The 17705-nt window shown below is 36.1% G+C and overlaps 1 protein-coding gene across 6 annotated transcripts in view; it reads left to right on the forward strand.

The window, feature by feature from the left end:
- Positions 1 to 17705, forward strand: part of DLGAP1 (DLG associated protein 1) — an 874662-nt gene that overhangs the window by 65595 nt on the left and 791362 nt on the right. The window contains exons 1-2 of one of the 6 annotated variants that reach the window (XM_072828887.1): positions 7675 to 7820; positions 11814 to 11917. The exons of 4 other annotated variants lie outside the window; for them this stretch is intronic. The gene's annotated coding sequence lies outside the window, so the exon portion shown is untranslated. Of the gene's footprint in view, positions 1 to 7665; positions 7821 to 11813; positions 11918 to 17705 lie in introns of those variants that run through there. One more of the 6 variants, XM_072828885.1, reaches the window with a different exon arrangement.

A 17705-nucleotide genomic window follows, 5' to 3' on the forward strand; every position in this document is an offset into this window, starting at 1 on the left:
TTTCAAAAATCTGTTAACAGCAAAATCCATGTCCTCTAGTAAATGGATACTTCCTGAAGCCTATGAGGCTCAGTGCGCCTTACTTCCTGAAGCCTATGAGGCTCAGTGCGCCTTACTATGGCTTTCTCCTTTTTCTGCATACACAAAGAAATTCACTCCTTTTTGTCCCATTACTACACTCCGCAGTATAGCTACTTTTAAGTTCAGTCAGTATTTATTGAATATCTCCTATGTACTTATTTATACTAGGGGATGGGACTGTAGAGCAAGTGAAACCTTGTGCTTCCAGAGTTCAGGAGCTGGCAGGAGAGCCAAAACCCAATAGAGACAAAAATGTCAGTAAAAATGGGATCCTCAAGTAAACAAGCTATAGATGGAGAAACAGAATAAGAGGGGATACTAGTTTAAATGGGGAGGATGCACAGGGAGTAAGGGTGGCCTCTTTAAGGAAATAACATGTGAGATGGGACCTGAGTGATAAAGAAGCAACCAAAGGATAAATGGGAGCTATAGTACATTCTAGCTATGTGCAAATGTGTGCAAACGCTGTGGGTAGGAAAAATGGGCATGCTCAGGAAACAGAGCAAAAAGATTGCTGTGGCTGAAATATAGTGAGAGTGGGACATGAAATCAGATAAGAGGCTAGCTATGGAAATAAAACAAGGGACTAGATACAGTTTTCAAAGATCACAGTAAGGACTTAGAATTTTAAGTGCAAAGAGCACACAACAAAATTGTTGAACAATGAATATGATGATCTCATTCTTGTTCTAAGATTTTTCTTGTTACTTCAAGGAAACCCCATCTCCTAGGAGTTTAACAATCATTTGGGGGACGGCTACAATTAAAGGTGATAGAAGCCTAGTTCAAGGTTGTAGCAGAGAATATTGAGAAAAGTAAATCAAGACTTCATGCATTCAGGGGATTGAGTGGATGACTTGCTAAAAATGGATCCCAAAGAGTACGTTCTTCAACTGAAGGAGAGGGACAAAGGGCAACTGATGTTTGACCAGTTGCCTCCTGGTGCCCTATTGGAAGAGGGAGAAGCTTGGGGTAGGGAGTAGATGAAGGCTGTTCTAAGTTTGAAACATTTTTCAAATGCCTAAGATGGCAGATTGGCAGTTTGAAATGTGCAGCTGAATCTCAGAAATGAGACTTGGCCTGGGGATAAAAATGTGGGAATCATAAAATGTAAAGATATTTAAATCCATGGGTCTGGGTAAGATCACTTTCAACTATACAGTTATTTTAAAGAGCTCAGTAGATCATAAAATTTCGTATCTTAGCCTTTAAAACTTAAGCAGGTTGATCCGCCAAGATAAGACATCAGCAGTCTCTTTTATTAGTTGTCCTCAGGAAGGCATTTTAAGTGTAATATGATATGCAGCCAAGTTCTTTTTCTTCCTGGAGCATCTGAAGCTTGGCTGTAGTCTCAGAATAAATGATAATCTAGTAAATGATCTATATTGAGAAACCAATCCCCTGATGAATCTCTCCTTCTGAAGCAATCAGTTTCTAAGGGTTTGTAACCTAAACTCCACCACAACAAATAAGTAATAGTGATAAAACCAACTACCTCAGTCTCAATTGCTGGGTAAGATTTTTTTTTTTTTTTTTAGATCCATTTAAAGAGGGCCTGGTATTAAAGCAACACACACATGTGGCAGGATCAAGGTCAGACTGCTTCTCCATTTCTGTAAACTACTGTCTGGAATGTTGAGAAACTCCTTCAGCCCCAGCAAGATGATTGATCAGCCTGAGATCTGTTTCTGGGTGCATACTTTAACAAAGGGTATAGCTCTGCTTCACTGTTAAACAACATAAAGGTTACTATTTCTACTTCAGCAACTCTGAAGGTTGCTGCTGTGGGGAAGGAGTAGTTAATTTAAGTTGCAAGCCATAATTCAAAGGGGCTATTTTTGGCTACATGGTTGTTTGGTCAATTACCTTCAAGCTAAGGTGCTTTTCATCAGTTAGGGCCATAGAAGTCATCATCTAATTGATGGCAACCTGCTGTTTGTTGGGACCAACATCCCTCATCATTCAAAATTGCAAGGAAACAACCAACAGGAACTCTAGAGAATGGTGTAATGGATAAATAAAGCTCTTAATTGCACAAGGAATCGAGACCCTCAAAATGTAAAATGGTGGTTCAAGTTGGCTAAAGACAAAAGTATGATGAAAAAAGCAAATTTTCTGAGCAAGTCCTTAGCAACTAGACTCTGTCATTTTTCTTGAATGAAAAGATGGGGAAAATAACCTCGGTAAATTTCCCTAGAGACATCTCTTGCTCAGTGTTCTTGAGGGCGGGGAGGGGAGTGCCTGCATTTTAGAAAATGATCACAGGAGGAACAGTCTTTTCTAGGAGATACTTAGTTTTGTGGAATAGAGAAAGTCTCCTTGAAGATGATGTATATCCAGTTTAGAACAAACTTGTACAAAAACTTGATCAACTCTATCAGGCTGAATTGGGTTGAGGCAACCGATGTTGCTAATGATGTGTGTATTCTGGACTGTGCAGTCCTGCATCCAGCTTCCCTGTGCCTGGATGTATGCGGGCTAATGGAACTGGCCCACTGTGGAGCACTTAAAGGTCAGAGAAAAAAGACTTGAACATACTATGTGAGAGGTCTTGTAGATGTGCTCAGAAGGAGCATACATACCTGCACCTGAGGTTTGGGGGAGCTTTATTCCCAATTGCCAAAATGTGGAAACAAACAAGATGTCCTTTAGTAGGTGTGTATAGGTAAATTATAGTATGTCCAGACAATGAAATATTAATAATAAAGAAGGAATGAACTATCAAGATATGAAAAGGCATGGAAGGTGCTTACATGCATATTACTAAATGAAAAAGGCTATTCTGATAAAGGTACATACTTTATTATTCCTGCTATATAATGTTCTGGAAAGGGAAAAATTATGAAGATAGAAAAAAAAATTAGTGATTGCCAGGAGTTAGGAGGGAAAGAGAGATGAATAGGTAGCACACAGAAGTTTTAGGGCAGTGAAACTATTCTGTATGATACCATGATGGCAGTTACAACTCATTATACATCTGTCAAAACCCATACAATGTGCAACATTGAGAATGAACCCACATGTAAAATATGGACTCTGGGTGCTAATGACGTGTCATTGCCAGTCTGTGAACTCTAACAAGTGTACCACTCCGGTGGATGACGTTGATAATAGGGGAAGCCATGCATTTGTGGGGGCAAGGAGTTTGTGGGAAATCTCTGTACCCTCTCTATTTTGCTGTGAACCTAAAACTGCTCAAAAAGAATAGTTTATTGTAAAAAAAAGTGGGGGGCACTGATTCTCACAATTCATTGACCAAAATGGTGTGAAGTCTGTTTGATCCATAAGGAAAAAGAATATTCTAAAGAATATTCTAAAGAATAATATAATCTGTAACAACCTCCTCAAGCTCTGCTGATTTATCCCTGTGTTCACCGTAGTAACTAATATTGTGTTTATGTGTCGATGGGGTTCTAGTAGGTAAGTAAAATTGAATTAATCTTGTAGAAGTATCTAAAAACATGAAAGAAATAGACTTCTAGATTAAATACTACTACTATTCACCAGTAGTGTTTAAATTATGCATTGTTAATTACAAGTTGTGGTAATTGTGCATCTTAGTGGATAGTCACTGCTATCAGCAGACTCATGACATAGAGTATATGTCATAATTCAGTTGATCTGAAGGCATGTTGAAGAAACTTAATTTGCATATATTAGATGGTCTGGGCTTGTTAGTTTTAATAGCCTCTGTTTTGATTGTAAAAGATAAATATCCCTTTGTAATAACTTTGGATAATCCACAAGAATACATGAAAATAATCATTTAATTCAACCAGCAATAGAAAACTACTATTAATCTTTTTTACTATCACCATTCAGTTGCTTTTAAAAAACATAGCAAAATACATATAACCTGAAACTTACCATCATAACCCTTTTTTAAAAAAAATTAAAGATTAAGAAAAGTTTTGTAAAGTAATCTCTACATCCAATATGAGGCTTAAACTTAAAACCCTGAGATTTAAGAGTCCCAAACTCTACTGACTGAACCAGCCAGGTGCCCCATATCATAACCATTTTCATGTGTATAGTACAGTAGTGTTAAGTACTTTCAATTATTCAATCTCCCAGGAATTTTTCATCTTGCAAAACAAACTTTGTACCCATTAAACAACTCCCCATTTCCTTCTCCCCCCAACCCCCAGCCCTTCTAACTGCCATTGTATTTTCTGTTTCTATGAACTTGATTACTCCAACTGACTTAAGTAAGTGGGATCATATAGTATTTGTACCTTTGTGATTGGCTTATTTCACTTTGTAACTTAAGGTTCCTCTGTGTTGTAGCATGTGTCAGAATTTCCTTCTAGTTTAACACTAAATACTCTATTGTTTGTACATATCACATTTTGTCATCCGTTGATAGGTACTTGGAGTTCTTCCACCTTTTCACTGTTGTGAATAATGCAGCTATGAGCATGGGTGTAGAAATATCTTAAGATATGGTGTACAAATGTTCCAGTTTCTCTACATCCTTGTCAATGCTTATATTCTGTGTGTGTGTGTGTATGTGTGTGTGTGTGTTTTATGGTAGCCATTCTGGTGAGTGTGAGGTGATACCTTATTGTGGTACAATTGGCTTTTTTGATGCGTTTTTGAGATCTATTTTTTCAAATTTTTATTTAAGTTCCAGGAGATCTATATGGATATGTATGAAATATTCAAAATATTCTATTTTTGTATGAAATAATTTAAAATATGTTAAATAATTTATTGGTTAAAATGTCTTTGGCTGTAAGTAAAGTATAACTTTCACTCAATTTTACTGAAACAGAAGAGTTTAAGGTAACTACTTTGCAGAAATCCCACATTATGGTTTTGAGAATTTCTGCATTAAGATTTTACTTTACACTGGATAATAAGAACAATCTATGGAAGAATATTTCAGAAATAAATTTTCAGAGTTAAACTTTCAGGATACACTTAAATATTCTTAAAGGAAGCAGAATGGTTTGTAGAGTTAGGACATCAGGATTTAAATCCCAGTCATATCTCTTAAAAGCTAAATGGCCCTCAGATTCGTTGTCCTTAGATCCATGAAATATTTCTGCAGTAGGCAATTTACAATTATCTCAAGTCTTCTCCAAAGATCTTTATCAGTGTCAGTTATTCCTGGGATTAATAAATATACTTATCCCTGGGCTCTGATTCAGGCACCATTCCTGTGATATTTGCTAGCTATCACTCTCTGCTATCCACTCTGAAATATCCTGTCATGTTCTTAAAAGTTTCTAATGTTTAAATCAGCATTGTGCTGTCTGCTGCTCATAGGAAAGAGCTGTCTTGGCCTTGTCTCCAATCTGTTACTGTCTATTATGCTGTTATCAGAAAGATGAGAACGAAGAGAAGAAACTGGGGAGTCTAAGTAAGGAAAGAACCAGGTAATGGGTCTCTTGTGCCAAGCTTGGAAGATCGGGCCTTTTTCTATAGGGTTTGAGTGCCTAAGTGGGAAGTATAGGGGTACACAGCATGGAAGGTAGATTGGAGACTAGCTATAAACATCAAGAAAAGTTCAGAGATCTTTGCAATCTTTTGAGAGACATGAAGTTGTATATTAGGGTAAGAGCAATACTAAAGAACCATTAAGAGAGAAGACATAGTAAAATAAGGTATAGAGAAGGAGAATGATTTCAAAATTTCTGATCAGGAGATAGTGGAGCTAATGACTGAAGAAGATTTTGAGAGGAAGAAAAAGGCTTCCATTTTGGACATGTATCCATGGAACATTCAATTTGGAGATGTATAAGAGTATATGGGTATGCAATTTTGGAGTCCAGGAGAAAGTCCTTGATCTGCACATATAACCCTATAGGAGTCTTCAGTGAGGAGGCAGTGGTTGGAGCCATGGGGATGATGGGAAAGGATGAGATTGCCTGGTGAGAGCATGTAATTCAAGAACAGAACTGTGATACATACCATGCCAGGGATGGGCAAAGACAGAGAAGATAGTGAAACAGAATAGGGAGGTGTAATGAAGTAGTGAACTACAGATGACAAGGTAACCCTGCTTTTCCTAAGTAAAGTCTTTATTAGCATCAGATATCCTATCAGCAAGAAAAAAATTACTTTCCCCAAACTTCTTTAAGTGCAAATCAAAACTTGTATGGATTTGGCATTCAGGAGGCCTTCTTTACACCTGGTTGTAATAAGAACTAGATATGATGTAATATAAAACACAAATCTCAAGGTAAGAAGTAGAACTCAAAAAAGTGACACAGAAAAATGACAGTGAGATGTGGTAGAAAGAGCTTGAGAGAGTTGAAGTCCTGAGTGCTAGTTAAAATTTTGGCACTGAATAGCTGTGTGATCTTGAACATCTAATTTAATTTGTCAGAAATTCAGTTTTATCTTCTGAAAATTAGCCCTGTTCTTCATTTCTTCCTTGCTCTAAAATTTTATTTTACTTTATTATTATTTTAGAAAGGGAATGTGCATGTGTGAGCAGGAGTGGGGAGAGGCAAAGGGAGAGAATCTTAAACAGACTCCATGCCCAGCATGGAGACTAAGGAGGGTTTGATCTCATGACCCTGAGCTCGTGACCTGAGCTGATCAATATCAAGAGTCAGATACTTAACCAACTAAGCCATTCAGGCACCCCTAAAATTTTATTTTAAAAACAGTCATACATTGTTTTCATTCAAGGTCAGAGAAATGTGCTGTGGAAGAAATGATATAATATTTCATTTTATTATTATTTTTTGGTATAATATTTTAAATTAAAATTTCCACTTAGGAAATTTCCATCAGTTATTTTCAGTAACTTTTTTTCAATTTACCTTAAATGCTAAAAACCCATTCAGCCTTTCTCCCACCCTCTACCCCCCACATCTGATAACCATTGATCTGTTCTCTGTATCTATGAGGTCCTATTATATATGTTCATATAACCCATATATAAGAGATCATATAGTATTTAGTTTTTGTCTTATTTCACTTAGCATAATGCCCTCAAGGTCCATACATGTTGCAGATAGCTAGATTTTATTCTTTTTTATGACTAAATAATATTTCTCTGTGTGTGTATATTCACCTTTATTACTCATCCATTGATGGACACAAGAATTGTTTACATATCTTGGCTGTTATAAATAATGCAACAGTGAACATTGTAGTGCATGTCTTTTTGAGTTATTGCTTTGTTTTCTTCAAATAAATACCTTGAACTGGAATTACTGGATTATATGGTAGCTCTTTTTAATTTTTTGAGAAATCTCCATGCGTTTTCCACAAAGGCTGCTTCAATTTACATTCCCACCAACAGTGCACAAGGATTCCCTTTCCTCCACTTCTTTGCCAACATTTGTTTTTTTCTCATATTTTCGATAATAGCCATTCCAACAAGTGTGACGTGATAGTTCATTGTAGTTTTGATTTGCGTTTCCCTGATAAGTGATGTTGAACATCTTTTTTTGTACCTGTTGGTCATCTGTATGTTGTCCTTGAAAAAACATCTACTGCTCTTTTTTTTTTTCTTAAGGCTGAAATTTGCCTCTCTTATGTAAAAGAAAAGAAATTCTAAGGATGATGGTTCAGGTTGGAGTAGGGGCTTTGTGACATCATCAGGGACCCAAACTTTGTCTGCCTCACTCATATGCCTTTTCCAGCTGTGGCTCCTTCTCATTTTTCCCAGCAGCCAGTGCTACTCACTTGTCATCTAGAAGAGTGGTTCTCAAGTTGGCTATACACGAAAGAACACCTGGACCCACACGCCAGAACAATTGAATCAAAATCTCTTAGGGGTATGAGTGGGAGAGGGTGAGATGGGACCCAGGCCTTCTGTCCATTTTTAAGTCAGATTCTTTTCAATCCTCGGGTTGTGGTAGTTCTTTATATATTGTGGATACCAGCCCCTTGTCAGATATGATTTGCAAAATATTTTCTCCCATTTGGTAGGTTGCCTTTTTTGTTCATTGTTTCCTTTGCTTCATAGGAGCTATTCAGTTTCATGTGGTCCCATTTGTTTTTTGCTGTGTTGCCTTTGCCTTTTTTTGTTTTTTTAAGATTTGATTGATTGATTGATAGAGTGAGCAGCAGTGTGTGGGGGGGAGCAGAGGGAGAGAGAATCTCAAGCAGACTTCTTTCTGAGACTGGAGCCCAATCTGGGGCTTGATCTCATGAACCAGAGATCATGACCTAAGCTGAAATCAAGAGTTGGATGCTTAACTGACTGATCCACCCAGGCGTTTTACCTTTGCTTTTGATATCAAATTAAAAAATATATAATTGCCAAGCCTTATGCTTAGCACCTATGTTTCCTTCTAGGAGTTGAATGGTTTCAAGTCCTACCTGTAAGTGTTTTTGCCCATTTTGAGCTAATTTTTGTGTATAGTAGAAGATAGTGGTTCAGTTTCATTCTTTTGCATGTAGTTGTCTAGTTTTCCCAACACCATTTATTGAAGAGACTATCCCATTGTGTATTCTTGACCCCTATGTCAAGGGTCAATTTACTATTAATGTGTCGGTTTATTTCAGGGTTCTTGATTTGTTTTACTGGTCTGTTTTTATAGAAGTACCATACTTTTTTGATTACGATAGCTTTATAATGGGAAATCAGGAAGTGTGTTGCTGCCAGCTTTTTTCTTCTTTCTCAAGATTACTTTAGGTATTTAGGGTCTTTAGTGATTCCATCCAAATTTTAGAATTTTTTTTCCCTATGTTTAGGGAAAATGCCATTAGAATTTTTAAAAAGATTTTATTGATTTATTAGAGAAGGAGAGAGAAAGAAAGAGAGAATAATCAGGGAAGAGAGGGAGAAGCAGGCTCTCCATAAACAGGGAGCCCAATATGGGGCTTGATCCCAGGACCCTGGGATCATGACCTACCTGAGCTAAAGACAGACGCTTAACTGACTGAACCACCCAGGCACCCCTCTTTTAGGCTACTTAATTCTTTTCTACTCCCCAGAGAGGCTAACAACATGCCTGTAGACATGTTTGTAATAGAGGTCCAATAAATGTCTTGTAACTGATTGATATTACCTACCTTTCCACTCAACCTTGCCCCATTATTTCTCTTTTTTACCCTTTTCATCTATTCCTGTTGTTTTTATTACCATTCCAATGAGGTTTTGAGTAGTTAGAGCACTGTAGGTGTTCAATAAATATTAAAGAACAACAGCACACTTCCCATTCTAATTTAAATCATGTTTCATTTACAAGACAGGTTAGAATTGGTAGTTTTACTCTTGCTTATCTGAGTATTATAGAAGCAACACTTCTACCCGAAATACTCTTGATCCATAGATTTTATACCCTAATTATACCTATTGTGCATCTGTGATACTTCACTATATTTCTTTTATTTTCTTTCCTTTTTTCTTTTTCTTTTCTTTTCTTTTTTTTTTTTTTTCTTTTTGCCTCATTTCCTTGTTTTAACTGGCATCTCCTCTATTCTAAACATAGCCTTCCTTACTTGATGCTTGTTTTCATTCTTGGATTTCTAAGTCTTACAATGTTGGTCTCCCAGTTAGTTATCTTCTAACGTTCACTAAAATATTGCCCACTGCTCCATTTCTTCAACATGCTATTCATACAAGATCCTTTCCAATAGTACAAGGACCTAAGAGGACATTTGCGTATGCTTTTTCATTCCCACTTGTATTAACTTTTAACCAGCTCTTTGACCTTGGGTAGATCTACTGGCCTATCTGGGTATGGCTAACTTAAAAAGGTGTAATAACTGTAACTCCTGCTTCTCCAAATTGCCAGTGTGGCATTCATCATGATGAACTGCAGTTATATTTGGTAATTTGCCATATCCAATGGACTATAAACTCCTGAAGGGATGTTTCAGTTCCCAAAGGAGGTCATAGCTATCATTGTAATCACACCACAACCCATCTCTAGTCATAAATGTGCTTAAATATTTGAGTAAATGACCCCTTTAAGACACTTTGTCAGCCCACAACACTACATTTCCTAAATTCTCGGGGCAGTGCTTAAAGTTTGTGGTTTGTATTTTATATGTTCATATGTTCCTTTGTGCTTTTCTATGCTTGAAAAGCTCTCATATGCTTTCCTCTAAAGACCTACAAAAACTTCATCTTCTCTACAAAAATGATTTGAACAACAGTATGACATTATGGTCAATTTAGGAGCATGTTTACCCTAACTCAGTTCCACAGTGCTCCACAATTAATATGGGATTACTCATAAATTAAGCGATGAAAGTAAAATAGAAAATACCAATCTAACATTTTATGGTATGTGTGTATCTCTGTATTTTTATTATATGTATTTTAGTAGCCTCTGGGTGGCAAGAACTCTGAAAATGCAGATTTTTTAATGGAACAGCTTGTCAGTTCTATGATACCCTGTAATTTTTTAAAGGTCCATATGCTAATTGCCATAGTTATTATTTGATTATATAATGTGGTAAATTATTCTTTGCAGCCACAAGCAATCTGCACCTCTCTACTTAGGTGTTGCCTGATATCACCTAGGAGTACATATACGAAAGAGTGAATAAGGGAAAAGAGTCGAAGGGTCTAATGACTTGATCAAGGGAGTGGTTGTTAGTGACAGTAAGACTGAGTTCTATTTCTGGCTCTAGTTTCCTTTCTTGGCTACAGATCTGGCTGCCAAAGCTCTCATTATTACTTACTTTATTGTATTGTATTGTTTTTTAAAGTGATTATTTCCATGGCAACAAGGCACCATTCCAGGCTTCAGGGAGGCATGACAGCCACAGTGGAGTTGGGAACCAGCAAAGATAAAGGGGGTGGAAGGAAAAAGAGTGGGGGTATGAAAATCTTTGAGGGCAAAGATGTAGGATGGATCTGGCAAAACACCAAAGATGTTCTCATTTGAAATGTCAGTTAATGGAAAATTTTGGTTTCTTCATGTTTCCTGAGTCTAGTGAATAATGTAGCTGTTTTTATTTTTCTAATAGTGAAAAAATAATAGAAGACTACCCTGAGATGATATTGCTAATGGAATTATAAGGTCACACTTCTAGACAGAGTAGGTAGTCTTTCCTGACCTAGCCGTCATTCTTTTTATGAGTGTCCAAATGATCAGTGATAATGGGATAATTTTAGCTATGTCAGAATGAGGGAATATATAGAGTTCTTGATCTGGAGGCAGCCCTGATGTGTTTCAAGGGGGAAAAAAACCCTCCCACTGTTGCATTGAGGTTCAACCTGTTTTCCAGAGATGAAGGCATAAACCCTTCTAATAAATTAAAACATGGAACATGAAGATTGATAATCCTTGTCATTGCATTCTGACATCACAGTGGACTATGGTAGTTCCCCAGGAAAACAGTAGTGAGCAGATTAGTGAGAATGGTAAGGATCTCAACTTCTTGAGCCTTTACTTAGCACTGGTCTAATCAATTTCAATGTATTAGAAAATTCTCTGATAAGAGGATAATCTTTTGAAATCTTACTTTGTGTGCAATCACCTCCATTATGAGAACCTAACTTTTAAAATGTCATCACTGGACCTGAAGATAAAGATATTAGCTAGGTTAGGGGCGCCTGGGTGGGTCAGTGGTTGAGCATCTGCCTTCAGCTTGGGGCATGACCCTGGTATCCTGGGATCACGTCCCACATTGGGATCTTTGTATGGCGACTGCTTCTCCCTCTGCCTGTGTCTCTGCCTCTCTCTGTGTCTCTCATGAATAAATAAATAAATAAATAAATAATCTTTAGAAATGATATTAGCTAGGCTAGATATTTCTTATGATTTGTCAGATATGATATTAAATCATACATTTGATTCCATCATTAGTGCTCACCTTAAGAAATATCCACTAAGCTCCAGTTGACTTAAGTGATTTTGGAGGATGCAAATTCCTTCAAGAAGAATTGCTTCAAGAAGTTTACCATTTTAAGGTATTACCATAGAGCATAGCGTTTAGAAGCTTTTGAACTTTTGCACATCATATTGGCAAAGTGAAAGGACATTTTGTACTAATCTTGTCCTTTTCAGTGAATTCCAGAGAAATGATCCAGACCTAATTTATTAGATTAAAAGTCATTGAAATGATCTCAGTTAACCTTATTCTCAAACTTGTGGATTGTATATACAGGGACTATAGGTTCAAATGGAAATGGAAGGATTTAGTTTCTTGCCTTCACTATCATGATACATGGGTTTTCTCCATTTACTTACTTTAAAAAGCCACATGGGTTAAAAAAAATCCATTATATTTGAGTATTTTATATTGTATATAGCATAGTCCCAAAACAATTCTAGTTGATCCTCATGAGTAAACATTCCTCTGAAATATTACTTGTTTTTTGAATTGGGGATGGGAGAGGGAGCTACATTTTATACAAATCCATACATAGTTCATTAAATGACTAATCCATTTAAAACCCAAGTCTCTTAAGTCCCAGTCTAGTGTTAATTCTAGCACAGCCTCCTGCTGCTGAACCAGAGATAGCTTATATTCTGATTTTATTAAGATTATATTTTCAAAATTTAATTATATGGAGAAAGAAAATGAACAGTATTGAAAACTGTGAAAGTCTCCTTAGCACATTGAATGTTTTGGGTTCAAGTACATAATATTTTACTTGTTAATAAATATGCTTACACAGTAGTTAAATTTTAAAAGCTAAAACTCCAAAGATAATCTTTCAATTAGATGAATATTAGAACATTATTCCCCAGATGATGATGTAATGTTTTGTTTGTATTTTTATACTCTCTAGAAGATAATGCGGTAATTCTTAAAACATTTAGCCTTTGTAAGAAGAAGTGAGGCTAATTAACCTCTGATTCCATTGCTAAGTTCTGTTAGAAGGCCTATCAGTCAGTTGACCTCTATTAGGCAAAATACTGTGGTGGAAAGACATGGCCAGGAATCCTGTTAATTTTAAATACCATTATTGAAATATTGGCTGGACCTATACGTGTCACTTGGTTTCCAAGTTATCTGGTTGCCCTGGCTTTGAGATAATTCATCACATTGCTATTTAATCTACAATGCTAGAAGGTAGTGTCAAATTCAAGTTAGTTTTAAAGAACAAATGGCAAGATTTCCTCCTTTTTTATGATTTAATAATATCCCTGTGTGTGTGTGTGTGTGTGTGCATGTGTGTGTGTATACACACACCACATCTTTATCCATTTATCTGTGGATGGACACTTGTGCTCTTTCTATAATTTGGCTACTGTTGATAAGGCTTCTATAAGCATTGGGATGGGGGCACACAGGTGGCTCAGTCAGTTAAGCATCTACCTTCAGCTCAGGTCATGATCTCTTGGTCCTAGGATCCAGTCCCATGTAAGGCTCCCTGCTCAGCAAGGAGTTTGCTTCTTTCCCTCCCTTGGCCCCTCCCCCAGCTCCTGTTTTTCTCTCTTTCAAATAATTTTTATAAAAAAATATCAGGATGTATGTATCACTTTAAATTACTGTTTTTGTATTTTTTTGGTAAATATCAATAGTACAGTTACTGGATTGTAGGCTCGTTCTATTTTTAACTTTTTAAGGAATCACCATACTGTTTTCCACATTGGTTGCACCAGTTTGCATTCCCACCAACAGTACACAAGGGTTCCTTTTTCTCCACATCCTCCCCAACACCTGTTGTTTCCTGTGTTGTTGATTTTAGCCATTCTGGCATGAGGCGATATCTCATTGTAATTTTGATTTGCATTTCTCTGATAAGTGATGATGAACCTCTTTTCAGGTGTCTGTTGGCTATCTGCATGTCATCTTTGGAAAAATGTCCACGTCTTCTGCCCATTTTTAACTAGATTATTTGTATTTTGAGTGTTGATTTATATCAGTTCTTTATATATTTTGATTAGTAACCCTTCATTGGATAGGTCATTTACAAATATCTTCTCTCAGTCAATAGGTTGCATATTTAGTTTTGTCATTTCCTTCCCTGTGTATAGCTTCCTATTTTGATGTAATCCCCAAAGTTTATTTTTGTTTCTGTTTTCTTTGCTGTGAGAGACATATCTAGAAAAATGTTGCTACAGCCAATGTCAGACATTTCTGCCTGGGCACCCTTCTAGGATTTTTATGACTTCAGGTTTCACATTCAAGTCTTTCATCCATTTTGAGTTTATTTTTGTGTATGGTGAAGGAAAATAGTCCAGTTTCATTATTTGCATATAGTTGATCCGTTTTCCCAGTACCACTTGTTGAAGACACTGTCTTTTTCCCATTGGTTATTCTTTCTTTGTCAAAGATTACTTGGCCATTGAGTTTTGGGCCCATTCCTGGATTTTCTATTCTCTTCTATTGGTCTTTGTGTCCATTTTTTTGTCAGTACAATACTATCTTGATTCCTACAGCTTTGCAATATAACTTGAAGTCCAGAATTGTGATTATTCCAACTTTCTTTTTGTTTTGCAAGATTTCTTTGGACTATTTCAGGTCTTCTGTGGTACCATACACATTTTAGGATTATCTGTCCTAGTTCTATGAAAAAAAAAAAATGGTGTTGGTATTTTATGTCAGATGTGTCTATTGCTTTGGGTAATATAGATATCTTAATATTTGTTCTTCCAATTCATGGGCATAGAATGTCTTCCCATTTCTTTGTGTTGTCTTCAATTTATTTCACCAATGTTTTATAGTTTTTAGAGTACAGGTCTTTCATCTCTTTGGATTTATTCCTATTTAAATGTGGAATTATAAATGAGATTGTTTTCTCTTTTTTTAATATTTTATTTTAAGTAAGCTCTACACCCAAATGAGGCTTGAATTTACAACCCCAAGATCAAGACTCACATGCTCTATGGACTGAGCCAGTTCCTGGATTGTCTTCTTAATTTCTCTTTCTGCTCCTTCTTTATTAGGGTGTAGAAAGGGAACAGATTGTAGCATATTGATTTTGTAAATACATTGAACTGTTGATTCACCATGTTGGATAGTGCTAAACATCAGGTTATAATTTTAGTCAATTTGGTGTACATAAAAGAACAGTTTATGAACTGGCACTCTACACACTGAAAGCAAGATGAAGCTTGAAGGTGCATTGTCACAGAACCACTTATAAATGTGGAAGCTATGTAACCTTCACAGTGAGTAGTTTTAGCAGTGGAGGTTTCCAAATGGCGATATGGGTAGAGTGCTTATCTTATACCATTTTAGGAAAATGATTTAAATCTTGTTAGGTTATTTCTTATAAATGCCTCTAATAAACAGAGTTCTGATTGTGTTGTAGAATATACTAGATTAGGTTTTGCTTATGTGAGTTAACTGGTTTTATAAGTGTGGTAGGTTCTCAAGTCAGGTCTCCATTTTCATTTAACATAGTGAATGAAGATTAAATGCCAAAGAAATAGGAAATGGGGATCTCTTAACCTAGTTGGTTTCTATCTGTTGGAATGTGAAATGAAGAGTAAGACAAAGTTAGAAAGGAGGTAAGAAGTACATTGTGGATGACCTGAAATATGAAATAATAGAAAGGCATAATAGTGCCACTGATTGGGAAACCTTGACTTTACTCCATGAAAGATTATTTTGGAGGATTTGGAGAAGATCGAATTGATCAAATATTACCTCTGGACTGACTTTTGGAAAATATGTTCCTTACAACTTCTATCCATTGGATACCATTGTGATCATATTTTATGGTATGAATATACATCCAAATATTTTATCTTTCTTTTTTGTATGTCTATCTCTGAAAACAATTGTAGGCCTAGATGAAAGAATGGCCATGCAAGGTCTTAAACTTCTAGGTCTTAGCAGAAGCATAATAATTTTAACATGGGAAAACCAGTAAACTATAGGTCAACCATTTCAAATAGTATCTATAGAATATAAGAAAACATGCATAATCTTTGAGTAGTATTTATCACTTGAGAAATGTGACATGGTAGGCTGGTTGGAAACTAAAGAATATTTATGGAAAATTAAATAAATTAGTATTCTTGATTGTTGGCCAACCCTCCTTAAATCTCAATTTAGGGTGTGTCTCACACCTTAACAACCTGTTTTAATCAAGTCAGCAGTGAGGGAAGTTGTATGTATATGTGTAGCAGAATAGAATTTAACTGGTTTCTGCATCCTTGTTTGCCTTCTGGAGTATATCTTGAGAGGCTGAGTCCTGATGCCAGAACAATGGATCAAAGACCTATCTCATTAGTGCTATATCAGAGTAAACTATACCCAAGCAGTGAGTTGAGATACTGTAAAACAATAATGGGGCAGACAAATAGGGAGTCAGAGATTAGTTAAAATGAAGAGCCAGTTTATGGTGAATATCTGCTAGGTTATATTCTATTCTCAGTGATATTTCTTTTATACTTAGTTCAGTGTGCTTCTTGGGATTGGGAGCAGGTCTATAAAGTGATCACCTTGCACATACATCATCTTTAGTAATGGAAAGAAGGAATGGTTTGGGAGAAGGGAAAAAAAAGTGGAGATATGTTAATATGCATCCTATTTCTTTTATGACTCTTTACCTTCCATTTTTACTCTATTTGTAGACTTACTTTCTTCAGCCAAGGCAAATGCTTGTGCTCCTATTGAGCTTGTTGAATTGGCAGGCTTTTAAAAATTCCTTTTTGAGGGATTAGTTATTAAGCTTTAGTGAAAACTAGAACAAGTACAATTTTCAAAATATAACTGTATCCATTTTATTTTCTAATGAATTATATTTGGAAAATCCTCAAGGACTGTGTATTTGTGATGCATTGTATTACCCACTAGACAACTCCTTTTAATAGTCATGAGTATAATTTTACTTAAAATTTTCATCTATCTTATTTATTCTATTCCTAGAAGAATATTTGTATAAGGGATATAACACACCAACAGCAATATTTTGTTTGCATTCTTCTTCCATGAGCTTGCATCTGGCTTTTGAACATGAAATTGGTGCTTATCACATGTGCTTTAACTCTAAATGTTTAAGCAGTGTATACAGGCTTAATATTTTTTTTCAAAATTGACTTCCATTTTCCAGTATATAACATTTCTTTAGAGACCTCTTCTTAATTTAAATATTTTTATTAGCTCTCAATTGTAGAATATGTAGAATACATATCTTAATTATTTAAGTTGAATGAGCTTCAGTTATATTTTTGGAACATAGACTCAGCAACTTAGTTAACATATTTCTCAAATGCCTACTGAGTGGTCCGAAAGCATTCCAAAAGTATTGGAGAAATGTTAACTTCTGCCCTAAAGAAGGTTCCAATTTAATTACTCATAGCCTATCAATGTCATTCCATTACAAATGGAAGTTGATCCCATCTAGGCTTTCTTGTAAGGCACAGACTGTGTGGTCTATTCAGGGAAGGAATAATCTGTGTGAAGTGGAATTGTGTTTTTATTTCCTGTGATTCAAGAAAGAATCTGGGCCTTGAAAGATGGGTAAGGTTTGGAATTAATACAGGGAAGATCGAAGGGACATTCTTCATCAGGTATCTAAGACAAGACCCTGTCATGTTTGCTTCACTAAAAGCATACTTATTAAAATTGAGGTGGTAGGCAGTAGAACCAAAGGAGATGAAGAACTGCTAGATTTTCTAAGGGTTCAACTAAAAACCCTTAGGAAGAAAGTAGCTGTGTCCCCTCTTCTCTGTTCTTCTCCCTCTACTCTTGTTCTCACTGTCCTCATTTGGTTCCTCATTTGGTTCTTTTTCTACTTCCAAGTGCCTGCAATCTGACTCTCCTGTGTATTAATTAGCACAGATAGTCCCAGG

The sequence above is a fragment of the Canis lupus genome, chromosome 6 (genome assembly GCF_048164855.1).
Source record: "Canis lupus baileyi chromosome 6, mCanLup2.hap1, whole genome shotgun sequence".
Taxonomy (NCBI): Eukaryota; Metazoa; Chordata; class Mammalia; order Carnivora; family Canidae; genus Canis; species Canis lupus.